The following is a 10,839-nucleotide window of genomic DNA, read 5'->3' as shown; positions in this document are numbered from 1 at the left end:
CTTAAAGATGGTGAGAACAGGCAGAACCTTTTTGAGGCTTACAGTTTTAGGAAAACAGTTTTAACACTACCGAAAAAGTTTACAAAACCACACTTTTATACATTTGTATATAGTTTTTGTTCAGTTACTTTTATTATTTTTGTGTACACTGTAATTGTCTTGATTTTGGTTTGAAAAAAACCCATTTCTTTGCACTGGTCTGTACAAAATTTGTAATCCCCTGCACATTATTGCTGGGATCTGATCAAGAAGGAGAAATGATGTTATGGGAATGAAATTGATGGGGTTAGAGTTGGGATTCCAATTCTCTGACCTGACGTCAGAAGTGGTATGTGCTTATGTCACAGCGGTGCAATCATTCTACTAGAAGACTTTATTTTCAGTTGAAACTTGGTAAAATGAAGGTGATAATGAAGTAGGAAGGTTAATATTAAGCCCTTAAAGACTGAAGATTCTCATTTATGATCTCACTGTGATCGGATGTAAAACACTGAATGTCAACAGCACTTTATAATAAAGACACATAATAGCAATATGGAAGTCTGATTTTTCCCCTCAAGTGAATGCTTTCCATGAAGGTTGTAATATTGGATTGTGAGAGATTTATTCCCTGTGGCAGGTGTGCATCTCTGTGCATGCGTGTAGTGTGGAAACAGTGCACGGTATCCTAGCACTCCATTTACAGAATGTGGAGTTTTCTCACAATCCTCTGTTCTAGCAACTCCTTCCAGTCCCTGGCAAGATCATTGCTAAGTTCACAAGAGCGATGCAGAGGAATAGCTGTAAGGGTTGGGGGAGGGGTCTGGGCTGAGGAAGGAAAAGGGGCTGAAATTGCTCTTCCTTCCCTTAGCAGAGCTACGTTTCCACAAGGGGGGTTTATTTCATCCTCTTTTTCCTCTTCTCTCCATGCCCCCCTCAGCTTTTCTTCCGTGGAGATTCTGAAACCCCATGAATTATTTTTCTGGAGACTGGAAGGAACTGTCGGAACAGAGAGGAATGTAGGAAAATGTCTGTGCACTGACGGCTGCATACTGCCCACTTTGCTTTTTTTAAGGCTAGTGGGACTTAACTTTTGAATGAGAGCCAACGTGGTGTAATTGTTAGAGTGTCAGGCTAGGATCTAGGAGAGGCAGGTATGAACCTCTGCTCTGCAATGGAAGCCCACTGGGCGACCTTGGGCCAGTCACACACACTCAGTCTAACCTACCTCACAGGCTTGTGGTGGGGATAAAATGGAAAGGAGAACAATATAAGCTGTTTTGGTTTTCTTTGGGAAGATAAGTGAGAGATAAATAAAGCAAAATGGGAAGCAGTTTATTCTGGAAACTACATTCACAGCCCTCTATTCATTGTAATGAATAAGTATCCAGGCATCATGGGAGTGCCGGGAACACATGTGAAAACACTTCCGGTAAGTGTCAGGTCCCCACTCCCACTGGGAGGGTTATAGGGTCCGACTCCTGACAACCTGCGCGTTGTGCAGGGCCAATGCAGCTCAATTGGGGCCAAAATTGGCCCCAGTGAAGCACAGAAGCATGCCTGTTTCCAGATAAACTAGCGGGCAATGTGTCTTCTCTTGTCTCTGTAAACACTCAAATATCCAAGTGTGCTAAACACAGAGTTTGTGTGAACTGTAGCTTGTGCCTGTATGTAATGCACTGCATATTAATGTTGCAATGGAAAATGAAATTGTCGGCTTTGTCTCTTTTCCTTGAGCTGATTGCAAGTAAATGGCACCTTACTGGTTTTTCTGTGTCTGTTTCCATAAACATTTATTTACTTTGTTTATGCCTATGTTTCTCCCCAAAGGGGACCCAGAGTAGCTCACTGCTGGATCTATCTGCAGCTTTGATATAGTAGAGCATGACATCTTGTTGAGAATCCTGGAGCCAGAAGTGGGTATCAAATAATAATATTTGATTTATATACCGCCCTTCAGGACAACTTAACACAGTCAAAGTGGCTTACAAAGGGTGTTATTATTATCTTCACGACAATCACCTTGTGAAGTGGAGGAGGGGCTGAGAGAGCTCTGAAGAGCTGTGGCTGGCCCAAGGTCACCCAGTTGGCTTCAAGTGGAGGAGTGGGGAATCAAACCCAGCTCTCCAGATTAGAGTCCTGCTGATCTTAACCACTATGTGAAACTGGCTCTCTCTCTAAGGATAAGCCTTAGACTGGTTTAAATAATTTCTCATGGAACAGACTCAAAGTGTAGCTGTTGGGGACCAGCTATCTGCAGAATGGGAGCTATCTTGAGGGGCTCCACAGGGCTCAATATAATCCCCCATGTTATTCAACCTCTATGTAAAGCCTTTAGGAGAACTCATTCCTAGCTATGGAATTGATGCCATCAATATGCAGATGATACCCAGCTCTATACCTCACTAAATCAACCCAGGAAACAGTAGAGATCTTGGATCGCTGCCTGATGGCTGTGGTCACATGGCTGAAAGCAAACAAATTGAAACTGGACCCAGACAAGATGGAGATGATGTTGGTTGGGAAGGCAGAGGTCTTGAAGGACATAGTACTCTCCACTTTTAAAGGAGTTCTCTGACCCTTGCAGACTCAGTTAAGAGCCTAGGAGTTATACTGGATCCAGCACTACTGCTAGAAAAGCTGCATAAAATGCTTTCCACAAACTCAGCCTGGAAGATGGCCCCCTACCCCAACGGTGTTAGCAGTCAGACCCCTCCTCCCACTGAGGGGCAGTTTATAGATATAAAACCATAAACACCATTCCTCAAATACATTGCCTGGCCAAAAATGAAACAAAATGGATGCTAGCCAGGTGAGAGCTCAGGAAAATATTTTAGAAGGGAGTCAATGGCTGACTGACTAATGGCCCCTCCATGCTCTAGAGAGATGCATAATTTAGGACAATGGGGCTACCAAGAAACTCTTGACTAAACTTGTCAATGCCCGGTCTCACTTCCACTCACCCATTTACTGTAATTAAACTATTCACTAAATCTGGTAGTTTTCCCCATCTGGTACTCACAGGGTCATAAAGCACCATTTACATCTATTATCCACCTCTGGAAAACTCGTCAAGTTATTGCTTTGAGGGCTATAGGGTTTAGCCATACCAAACTTCCTACTTTAGCTGCTGAACACAGCCACAACCAACAGTCAAGTCGCTTCCACACGTCCTTAATGAGATGGCCTGCCAATGGAACTTTGGTGGGTCATCTCACTCATTACACACGTCCTCATTTCCCATGCGCGAGCAGGTCATGATGATCCTAGTTTTTAAGCATTTTTTGTGAGACCTGGGCCGATTCCAGACGACTAACCTGAAGGCGCTGCATGCCGCCATGTTCCGGATCGCGATGGGGAAAACGCGAAATATCGCATTTTCTCGCACGAGTTTGGCGCGATGTTGCGCCAAACTCGCACAAGAAAATGCGATATTTTGCATTTTCCCTGCCGCGATCCGGAACATGGCGGCATGCAGCGCCTTCAGGTTAGTCGTCTGGAATCGGCCCTGTTTTATTCCGTTATCATTTTTGATGCTGCTTTTTCTGTGTGATTATTACTGTATCAATGCATGTGGAGGCTTTTTTGCACTTTTGAAGAGACCTCCCACAAATCTCCAACCCTTCCTCTCGCTATTACCCCTCCCACACATGTGTCTGGCTCCCATGTGCGATCATATAACTCCTCACTTTTTAAGTGGTCCTTGCGCTATTACAATATCTATGTATACAAAGGGAATCCTACTGCAGTGCTTGCTACATTGGATTGCTCAGCAATCAGAGTATCAGTCTAGGATCAACATTGAGAACAGAATGCCATTTCTGATTTTATTTTAAATTAGCAATAAGGCCCTTTGTTTGGGAAAATGCAATGGGTCCTAGAAGTGGTTCCCCCCCGCCTCTCCTCATGGCATCAGTTAAGGTGGGGATCGGGGAAGAGAGTGGGGGCTCCCTCCTCCTCCGACTGCTCGGCCACTGCTTGGCTTGTGCATGGCCCTTCCAAGGCCCCGCGGAGGCAGCAGGGAGCCCCACCCCCACTGCTGTGGGACCTTGGGGGGGCCTTGCTGCTGCAACTTGCTTCCTATCCCTGTGCCTCTGCAGGGATCAGTAGCGAGTGGTGGGGAACACAGTTTGTCTTTTATATAGTAGGATATGGAATTGCACGATCATGCTACTCTACTGTTTGCTTATTTTGCATTTAAAACTTTGAGCAGGAAATCAGCGGTAGAGAAGGAGTACTACGCATGCCCAGTTTCTACAGAAGTTGAAAGACAGGACAACGGCATAGAGCAATTCCGCATGCGCTTAAAAAAACAAAAGGAAAATTGAGTGAGAATACACCAATGTCATTTGTGATGAGGCACAGATAAAGAATGCATTTTCTGTTTTGGGACCTTCCCCCCCCCCCCATTACAAACACCCACAAAACACGCATGAGGACAGTGCATGTGGAAGGTGAGTTCTCGAAGTGGATTGGGAAGACGTGGATTTGGGATAGGGAAAACCCAAAAAAATTCGAGCATGTGGAAGTGACCTCAGGCAGGTGAAGTGCATTAACCTTTTACTTACATGGAATGAAAGCTCTGCCTTCACCAAGGTTTTGACTCTTCAGTTCCTGGGTTTGTTTCTGGAGTATACTCACATCTCAGTCAGTAATTCCAGACACAGCTTGATTAAAATATATTTTATTAACTTTAGAGAGTGTTGCAAAGCATAAAAACACTAAAAAAGGCAAGAGGTACAAAACAAATAACCTTACTGTTGCTAAACTAAAATCTGCCTATAAGAGCTGACAAGCTTCTCTAGTTGGCATCTGATAGCTGTTCATCTTACTCATCTGGTAGAACAGGAGCCCTCTCCATGTTTGGGTGTTGCAGCGTGGAGACTTGCCAAGGTGAAGAATAGAGAAATGTAGGTAGGTAACTATACTGAAAGGTAATTTTTTCTAGCCCTCAGTGTGTTATCAGGCAACTCAGGAGCCAATCAGGGCCAAAGCTGCTAATTGGTGTTACTGCTTTGAGAACATTTAGGGAGGATAGATTGAGCTCTCTGAGACTGGCCTTCAAGGTTGTTTCACTAGAGACTCAGAGACCAGTTGCAGGTGTTGTTGATTAGCTGAGCCAGCATGTTTCAGCTAGACCAGGGCCTCCAAAAACTTACTACACAGGACTGTATTGAACCAATGTTCAGCCATTCTTGCTAGAATCCTGGAATATAGGTCCAACTTCCATATAGGGACGAATATGACGGCTTGCCCCAGGGAGCATTTTGCCCTATATCTGGAGTCCCTAGCCGCATGTGCGTGCGCACGTGTGTGCGTGCGCATGTGGGACCTGTACATACACTCTCAAATCTGTTTGAACCTTCTTTTCTCTGTGAAACACTGGTCGTTCCGCTGTTGTTGCCGCCGTGGACTTCCACCTTTGAGATTGGTAATTATAGCTTTCCCCAAAATTGCATTCTCCCCTCTCCGCCCCGATTTCCTATGAGTTAGCCCTGCATGTGATTGCATGTTTGCCCTTTTATTTTTCTTAAAAAAACCCATTTCTAACTGAACATCTGGCTGGTTTATTCCGAGAATTGTCTTAAGGGAAAAAATCCTGTAAGCATTGGTAGAGAATCCCAGTTACTCCCTCTCGCTTTGTCTCCTTTGAGTTAATTTCTCCCAACTAATTAGGAGACTGCCTATTTGGGTAACAGACATGGCCAATCTGGCCTTCTGGATCTATGCCATGGTAACATCGAGACTTGACTACTGTAATGCACTGTACATAGGGCTCTCCTCTAAGTTAACTTGGAGACTCCAATTGGTACAGAATGCATCAGCTTGGCTATTACTGGACACTAAGAGGACCATGAATATTACTCCCATTCTACAGTCACTCCATTGGCTACCTATCAGTTACTGAGCCCAATTCAAAGTACTGGCTATCACCTACAAAGCTCTTCATGGCCTTGGTCCATCATATCTGTGGGACTGCCTCTTTATGTTCCACCATGGCAACTTTGCTCATCTGGCCTTCTCCAGGTGCCACCTTGCACATGGGCAAAATCAACAGCTGCCCATACATGTGCATTTTATGTAGTGTTCCCCCCCCCACACACACTTTATGGAATGGTCTACCTGAGGAGGTTAAGAAAGCTCCCACTCTCCTGGCCTTCCACAAATGATGCAAAACTGAATTATTCAAGAAGGCTTGTTGCTCAGATAGGAGGGTTGTGTGCTGTAGGGAATTAGTCTGTAGAGACCCATCAGTAAGAGGATAGGGAAGAACCAAAGATTTTTACTATTATTGCTGTAAATATTGATAGACCATAGACTCCATTACTATTGCTGTAGATGTGATCCCACTGGGTTAATTTCCATGCTGTTTAATAGTCATAGAACTGCTTATGCTGTTTGGCATTTCCTCAGCTCTACATTGGATTTCTGAGGGTTTTAAAAAATCTTTGCAAATTTGCACGTATATACAAATTACATGTTTTATTGAAATCTTTGCTATTGACTCCACTGACTCATTCTGTATCATCTGCCTTGAGTCTCAGTGAAAAAGGCAGACAATAAATAAATAAATAATATAAAAATTCTCTCCTCCTTTTTGTTCTTACAACAACTCTGTGATAGGCTAGGATGAGTGTGAGTGACCAGCCCAAGACCACCCAGCAAGGTTTCATGGGAGAGCGGGGATTCAAACCTGGTTCTCTCAGACCGTAGTCCAACATTCTAACCTCTATACCACCATGGTAGATACATGAATTTTGTGCATGAATAAGCATGGTGAATGCTGCCAACAACAGAGAAAAGGCAAACCATCTTGAGATGACTTTGTGACAGAAGCAGCTCTTTTCATTTCTGCTAACATTGACTTACTGCCAATCATTTGCAGTCATTTACATTTTGTGTTCTGAACAGATGCCCAAAGCTAGTGAGGTCACATAGAAGGAGTTTGCTGAGACACAGCCGTTTATATATGTACTAGAACAGCCATCAAGTCTTCCATGTACCAAACACCTGTTCAAACTCTCTTAGCTCATGCCTACTTATTTCCAATATTTACTTCGTGCCCTTAAATGAAATCTTTGAGGAAATCAGGATTTGTAAATACCTTCAAGTTTATTCACTCAGCTGGGTATTTCAGGAAATATGGATGATGTAGTAAAATGCTTTGCTTCCAGTAACTAGATCTCCACAGTTTAATGCTCTGGACACTCTTTGACCTGGTTTCTTCACTTGCCACTCTGCTAAAACGGACCTTATTTTATCTGTTAATATCTTCCAGCTTAAAGGTGTAACCTAAAACACTATGAGTGGAAGTCCAATTGTGGTCACAAAGGGGCCAAGAAGATGAAGGAAATGTTCTGAAAAAGTACAGTCATAACTCCCAAAGTCAAATGAGTTTTGAGGTGGGATTGAAGAAGGAGGAGAATGTTTGAGATATGCCTTTATTTTATTTTCTGCCAGGGTGGCTCCCAAAACAGCTTATCATTCAAAACCACAGAAATAGAAAATTCAAAGAGCAAAGCATTTGTCACTGTGGAAACAACCTGCATAACTCTGAATGGGACAGCATAGTTTTTCTTTTGAAGGGATGGGGATCCATGCCTGTGCTAGAGAGAGGGCATGGCTTGGAAATGGCTGGTGGTCCCGGTGACTACAAGAATGGGACCTTCACCTTCATTCAAATCCTGGTGTTTGGTTGTACTCCTTGACTCACCCCCATTGGTTCTGCTGATATTTTTACTTCCCCAAATAAGAACAAGAGCATTGATTAAAGATTCATTTAGTGAATTTCTCTATTTTCTATAGTGGGCAGCCACATACCTTTGGGATGCTCACAAGTGGTCCATCATGGCATCAAGTAGTTAAAGGTATACTGCTCATGAACAAGGGTGTTCCATCCTTAATCAGACTAGTTAATAGCTATAAATAGAGTGGAGGGTATCTATTTATTCCTTTTTATGAAGCCATCTGAACTAATAGACATCACTGCAGATGGTGGCAATGAATTCTATAAGTCACTTACATGTTGCATGAAATGCTTGCTTTGGTTGTTGTGGGTTTTCCGGGCTGTATTGCCGTGGTCTTGGCATTGTAGTTCCTGACATTTCGCCAGCAGCTGTGGCTGGCATCTTCAGAGGTGTAGCACCAAAAGACAGAGATCTCTCAGTGTCACAGTGTGGAAAAGATGTTGGCAGGTCATTTATATCTACTCAGGAGGGGTGGGGTTGAGCTGAGTCATCCTGTAAGAGTTTCCCAGGGTGTGGAATGCTAATGGCGGGAGGCTTCACTGTATCCTGAGGAGGTTCTTTTGCATATGGATTGGTGCTTGATGTGCTAATCTTCTCTGCAGGGCTATTGTCGGGTATAGAGTGTTTTGTTAGCCTGGTGTTTTTCAGAACTGGAAACCATGCTCTGGTCATTCTTAAGGTTTCTTCTTTCCTGTTGAAGTTTTGCTTATGCTTGTGAATTTCAATGGCTTCCCTGTGCAGTCTGACAAAGTGCTTGCTTGTTTGTTCTGACCCTACACCAATTGTTCTGACCCTACACCAATTCATTCAAATGACTAACACAAAGTTTTAAAAATTAAAAAAAATATCCTCTCTGTCACTTTATGAATACTTTCCCAATGTTGTAAATTTGTAGCTGTCACTTTTCTACCCAGCTGTATTGTGGGGATAAGCATAACACTGCCTTTGTTCACTGCTCTGAGTGGGGCACTGATCTGTCTAGAAGACGGATATATATATACGCACGGTTGTTGTTGTTCAGATGGTGAAGGGACCTTGCTTGCTCAAGAAGAGGTTCCATCTGTTTGCTCATTTTAATTGCTTGTACAGAACCATTTTTGTTTCTTCTGTTCACAGTTTGCCATGTTTGCTTCCTGTCAGATTATCACCCTGATATAAATCCTTTGAGCATCCTTGCTTATAATAATAAGAACAATGTCTTGCCAAAAACTCAGAAGGAAAACTAGACATTTGGTCCTGTCAAGATCAAGCACATGGGACTTCCATTGATTTCAGCAGGATTCAAATATATATTTAAGTATCTTCAAAGTACTTACTTTTGATGTCAGAATGCATTTTTTAAAACAAAATATTTTAAGTATTTTGGGCATTTTGGGAACCTTAATCAAGGTTCTTCAAATTAGTAGAAGTATTTGGTAGGTAACTATGCTCCTTTTCAGAACAGGAAAAATCTCTGTAAGAGAAATTAATTATATACTGAGAATTAATGCACTGGCTTTTGCTCAGTCCTCCAGCTACAGATCAATAGAATATTTAACAGGTACATGAGAGGTCATAAGGGCAAAACAGCTTGGTTACCTCCTCCCAATCACCTCCGTTCTTTTAGATTGGATGTACCAGAGATTAAAGTGAATACGTAGAGCAGAAAATAGAAGTGAGGGGGAGAATTTTATCTTTTAAAAAACAAACTCAGGTTCATCAAGGGGACATTTTGTTCAAGACCAAGGCGAGGGTCAGGAGGGTTATTAGAGAGCCTGTAAAGAGTGGCTCTCTCCCTCTAACCTCTCGTAGCTCCAGATCTCATGGGATTCTTGTACTTTATTTCTGGTTATTATGAGCCATAAAAAAGCAACGACAACAAAACGCTTCTAAAACACTGTTTTTCCGCTGCATCCAGTTGAATCTTAGATATTCAGAAAGGGATAAAAGATATAATGGTTATTGAATTGTTATGGTTACCAGTAATAATATTTATTGGGATACAACTGACAACAGCTTCCAAAAAACAACGGTTACATTTATTAATGTCTGTTAGAACGATACTAGCAAAAAACTAGAAATAACATATTCTTCCTAAAGTGGAAATTTGGTATCAAAAGGTATGGTTTGTTATGCTTATGGTTAAAATTTCTGTGATAAGGTATGAACCATCACAGATACAAGCTCAGAACTGTTTAGCTCAGTGATTTTCTCTTTTCATTGAACTTTGGAACAGCAACTTTCCCTAGGAATTTGTAATGAAAGAAGTGACGGACTGCATCTGAGGCGGGGGGGAAAAATCTGCCTCCTCCAAAACTCCAGGAATTTCCCCCCTGGAGTTGGCAACCCTAGGGACCAGGAGTTATCCCTCCTGATAACAGAGATCAGTTCTTCTGCAGCAAATAGCAGCTTCTGAGAATGTACTGTATGGCATAACAATCCTGCTTAACTCATTCTGCTACCCAAACCCCATTGATATTCATCTGGTGCCTACCTAGCAATTTTTTGGCACGAGGCCAAAACATTTCTCAGGCTTTTTACTTCTTTTATTGTCTTCTGTTTTATGGTTCTTTTATGGTCTTCTCCTAGCCTGAGGCTTGTTTGATAATACTATTTTGTTAAGTTCATTTTGTTTCATGTGCTTTCATGCCTTCACACTTTTAATTTGGATGGGTTATTTTTATTGGCATGTTCTTATGGATCTTATTTATTTATTTATTATTTTAGTTTGGAGGTTTTATTTACTAGTTTTAGGTGTGATTTGTTTTACTGATTTATTTGTTTGGTCTTGTTTGATTGTTTTATCTGTGAACAATTTGGAGCAGATTTGGAGAGGTGACATACAGATTCAATAAATAAATAAATAAATAACAGTGAAATCCTAAGCAGGGTTACTCCAGTCTAAGCCCAATTGACTTCAATGGGCTTGGACTGCAGTAACTCTGCTTAGGATTTCACTGTAAATAAAGTAGTCATTCTAGAGACCAGTAGTGCAGTGGTTAGAGTATCAGAATAATATCTGGAAGACTCAGTTTCAAACCTCCGTTCTGCTATGGAAGGTGACCTTGGGGCAACCACACTCTCTCAAGGTTCTGGCAACCTCCAGGAGGTTTGCAGTGGTGGGCAGAGACCA

Source organism: Eublepharis macularius, chromosome 8, assembly GCF_028583425.1.
Source record: "Eublepharis macularius isolate TG4126 chromosome 8, MPM_Emac_v1.0, whole genome shotgun sequence".
Classification (NCBI taxonomy): domain Eukaryota; kingdom Metazoa; phylum Chordata; class Lepidosauria; order Squamata; family Eublepharidae; genus Eublepharis; species Eublepharis macularius.
This window is presented reverse-complemented; position numbering follows the sequence as displayed.